This window comes from Solea solea, chromosome 2 (assembly GCF_958295425.1).
Source record: "Solea solea chromosome 2, fSolSol10.1, whole genome shotgun sequence".
NCBI lineage: Eukaryota > Metazoa > Chordata > Actinopteri > Pleuronectiformes > Soleidae > Solea > Solea solea.
The window spans coordinates 4,760,987-4,766,026 of NC_081135.1; positions in this window are offsets into that span (position 1 = coordinate 4,760,987).

Here is a 5,040-nt window from a genome sequence, read left to right on the forward strand (position 1 = left end):
TTAGCCTCCCCCAAGTGGCCCCTGTCCCTGTATCCAGGGCCTCCAGCTGGCTGATGAGTTCATTAGGCCCAGAGCTTTGCCAAGGAGCATGGCACTGTTAGGGCCAAACAGAGAGGCCATCAGGGGGCCCCTGGTGGCCATTGGGCACAGACCATGGTCATTGGAGGTGGGACAGAAAAGTCCCAGAATGTCCCACATGTCGATTTTTTTCAGTGTCCGTTCTTGGAGCTGGACACTGTTATTTTGCACATTAGCAATCTGGTTTGGGGCTTGTTTCTCCCTGAATCTTCTGCGGGAAGAGCGCATGGCATTGTGGTTTGAAGGGATCCACATAAACAATGAGGGAAACAGCTTTCTAATAATCCCCACAGGTCGCAGTGACATCTGGCCTCACACTTGAGCGTTGGCTCAATTAATTCGGAAAACACAAAACAAAAAGTGCCAGGGGCAAAGATCTGGGGGACTTAACAAGCCGCTTTGAATGTGTGTGTGCGTGTGTGTGTGTGTGTGTGTGTGTTTGTGTATTGATTGTGGCATTTAATCAAGTCAACTGCAGTGAATTTTGTTCAAATTAGTGAAGGTAAGCAGTTGCATTTCAGAGAAATTAAAAACCCCAATCAAAACAAAAGTCAGCGTGAAACATTCGAAACTTTTTCTCCCACAACCTCACTATAACACACGCACAAATTCTTGTTCCCTCCAATCTCACCCTTTTCCTCCTTCCTTCCTCACTCTGTGGCGGGTCAGCTGGGGTCGGGGCCTCGGTTGGCTGGGCTCAGGTGGAGTCTCAGCTGGGCAGGAAGGGGGAGGAGAGGAGGGGAGAGGAGAGGAGAGGAGAGGAGAGCAGAGCAGAGGAGAGGAGAGCAGAGGAGAGGAGAGGAGAGGAGAGGAGAGGAAAACAGGAGTCAAAAAAAAGGAAACAAACTCAGGCGCTCACGCAAAAGACAAAAAAGACAACAGCTTTGTTCCTCACCCCTCTTTCCTGCACCACCCCCATCTTCTCTCTTTCTCTCTCACTCGATCTCTCCTGGGAGCGGCCTGGCCGGGCTTGGCCTGAACGCCATCTGCTGCATAATGTAACGGGATGGAACTCCAAATCCTTCATTTCCACTCAGTGCCTGTCATCTGTGTGTGTGTCCCACTCATACAGTTGCATATGCTCACATACACTGAAAGGGTGTGAATGTTTGAGCATGTGTGAGATCTCATTTTACGCATGTTGTGACATGGGTTTGTGCAGTGTTGATGATGAGTGATGGGTTTGATGAAATAAAAGGTGATGCCACACGTGTTCGCGTGGACTTGTGTGCATGCTGTGATTTTCCCCTTCCCTGAACAGTTTATCTGCTTTTTCAGAAGCAAAAAGGAGACAACGTCATTTCTGAGCTGTTGAGACATTTTTTTTTAGAAATGAAACAGTCTTTAAACATGAACTCTTGGGAAATATTAAAGCCACATCAAGCTCTGGGTGGCACCTTGCCAGGGAGGTCGAAAATTAGCTTTTTGTTTACAAGTTAACAAACAAAAGCGCACGCACGCACACAGTTGTGTTTAAGCACCCCACCCCTCTCTACAGCTCTGGTAACCCGGAGGTGCAAAGAGTTGTCCCTCCAGGTCCCTGTGGGGCCACCGTGAATTGGGGGGCCATCTGTTTTCTGGTAATAAGCTTTCTCCTCATTCACCCCTTCTCTCCTCTCCACCTCGTCTTTCTCACACTATTACATGTTTGAGTCAACTTCAGGTTTTTGAAGGCTTTCTCTCTGCACACATGCACACACAAAGACATTAAAAGAGGCAGAGAGACAGAAAGCTCTGGCATGTAAGTCCAGATTGCTTCTGGATACAAACACTGGCCTGGATGCTGAAATATCACAGTGTGAACCCTGAACCCTGACCAGCTATCCATGGCTGCTGACATAAAGTAAATGTGACACAACTCTCCTCACATAAACCCCCTCCAGCTGCTGCTGGCCAGGCGTTACAGTCTGCATTTCATTTCATTGTCTTTGTTTCTATCTATCTATCTATCTATCTATCTATCTATCTATCTATCTATCTATCTATATATCTATCTATCTATCTGCTTTATAAGCCTGGCAGTGAGAAAACAAAAACATGAAACAGGCTTCGCTCCATCCTCTTCCTCATCACCTCGCCGGCCACTTGCTGACGACAGCCTGATTGTTTAAGTTTTGGTTTGGAGAGACATTTGGTATTGGATGGCACTGGATTGATCAGAATAGTTTCCATGGCTACGGTGTGATGTGATGGGGAGATTGAGCTGCTCTTGAGTCTGAATGGAGTGCTGTCCAAGGTCCTGCCTTAAAAGTGTTTGTTTGGGAGACTTTGCTTTCACAAGTTCTCCTGCGATATAGGGACAATAAAAAAAAATAAAAAATAAACATATGTTTGCAGCTGATGCGCCCGCCTGCTCCTGCATAGGATACCAATTCACACTTAACGCCACGCGACACACAGTTATGTTCCATTACAGGCTGTGAATGACAACATCAATATGTCATCTGATATTGTTCATTACCATGGCTGTTGCATTATCCGATTTATGCCTTTCTATGGCAGGTTTCAATACAGCCGAGTGTTATATCATGATTATGAGCGGTATGGCCACTGAGATGCTGTCTGCATCTCATTGAGGCAGAATGAAGTGGATCAATATACCAGAGGGGGCTCTGCATGTGTGTGTGTGTGTGATTGGTCTCGGTATTCCTATTGTTGTGGGGACTTCAATCTGTTGACATGTCATGATCACATTATGAGGAGTTTTTTCTTTTCTTTTCTTCTCTGAATTGGGAGGAAAACAATACTTCTCTCATAAAACATGTTTAAAAGTGCAGCGTGAACATGTAGTTTAAGTTTCCATAAATAAACATTTGTATAAGTGACTAATAGCTTTAAGATAAAAAAAAAAATGCCACGAGAATCTGCACTCCAATTTTGAAGCCTCAAGAATAACCATTTTACTGGCGCCATGCTGAGGTTTTGCTTTATTGTCTATTTTCCTCTGAATGGCAACATCATTTACAGAATTGACATAATGTTCTTTTGAATAAAATAACTGAAACTAATGACTGAGACCATTATCTCCTCCTCCTCCTCCTGTTTACTGATAGTGTAATTCAAGTAAGAGGTAGATATTTTTGACATAGATTTCAGATGATCTTTGAACCTTGGTATTCATGGTTGTGGCATGGCATCCAGCAAAACTGAGGCTGCTTTATGTTTTTGAAATAGAAGCTTATACGCAAACTGAGAAGAACTACATCCTTAAGATGTCACTAATTATTACACATTGGACCTTTAAGATGAAGACATATGTTTGGGTAAGGTATATGTATGTAGTGTATATATATATATATATATATGTATCTAGTGTATGTTTGGTAAGAAAGTAACACTAGTTATTGATATGGTCAAAAGGTCATTAGAAAATGAATGTAAGCCAGTGTAATGTCCTCTGAAGTCATGAATGTGTGCATGCGCATGTGCGTGTGTATGTAGACAGCCTTGAGATATCAGAGAGTATTTGTGGCTTCACACAGTGGCTGTCTTTCTGTCTCTTTCTCACACACAGCTGCGTTTTGCAGAGGCACAAAGTGGACTCATTTGGTCCAAAGCCACATTAAGGCATAGAAACAATATAAGCGCACAGCACGTTACCTTGTGGCTGCTTCTTTCTCTCCCTTGTGTTGCTGACAAACTTCACCGAGCCATATCTCTTCAGTGACGCAGCAGACAGACAGACAGACAGACAGACAGACAGGAGACATCAGATTTACAAGCTGTTTGCGACTGGAGCTGAGGTGCGTGTCCGGGATGTGTTCAGCCTAGATGGTAAGAAGAGGAAGCTGTGTGAATACATCTGTTGTTTCATTCAAAGTGCAGCAAACAAGCTGTCAGGCTGTCTGTGTAGTGAAATTGAAAAATCTGAGCCCTCTAATCGCTCAGGTGCTTTGTTGCTTCTGTTCTTGTTGAAAGGATATTTTTTTATGGCACACACACACACACACACACACACACACACACACAGTTACACTAATTTAATGCACCATTCCCCTCTATTAATCTCGCATTCTGTCCACATTTTTATTGTTGCTTTAAATGAAGGGGCTGCCACATGCTCCGCTCCAAACAAAAGGGAGGTGAGATTTATTCTTCATTTGGGGCAGTGTGGGTGTTTGGAGGGCTGGGTGTGTGTGTGTGTGTGTCTGTGGATGGGGGTTCATGCATGGGCATAACCCGGCCCCTAAAGGAAGGCCCCCGCTGCCAGCTGCCAGCCATAATTAAGCAGCCCTGCCGTGTCTATCACTGATTATGTTTGACCTGGCTAATAAGGCAAGTGTGTGCCACCTACGTGTGGCAGGGAAGCACCGCTGCCTCTGTCACAGCCTCCATTGTCCTCCTTTGGACAAGATTATTAATTTGATGCATTGCTGATGACAAAACTGCTCAAGCACTTGTGTTGATACTCGGTGTCGCGCATGATGCGATGGCAAGAATATAGATGATGTCATGTCCTTTAGTGTTGAGCCACGACTGTTGCTATCATGACTTTGGCTGTGATGATTATAACGGACATTCAGGGGTCTACTTTCACCACAAGTCTCACCAAAGCCGTGTCAGAAGACAGACTGCGTATTTTATATTCTTATTTCAACACATTTGAATTCATATAATACAACTATAAAATACCAATTTACAGTCCTCATGCTCTCGCTGCTGCATTGGACAAACTATCACTTTTCTTTCCATGTTTTTCTTTTTTATAGTGTGTCCCAGACATATTTAAAACTCCTTGTGCAAACGTCAGTCTTTTTAAATGGCAATCCCAGGGAGGGATATCCTTTAGTAAGTGCCTTCGCCTGCATGTTCGGCAACACTGCAGCAATCAGTGTGAATTAATAATAAGTAAATCAAAGTGTTTAATTTAAGGGAGGCTATGAAAGATTAATACCTGACATTATCCAGACTGCTGTGCTCTAAGAGGAACCACCCATGCCTGAGGTAAACCAATCATATTTC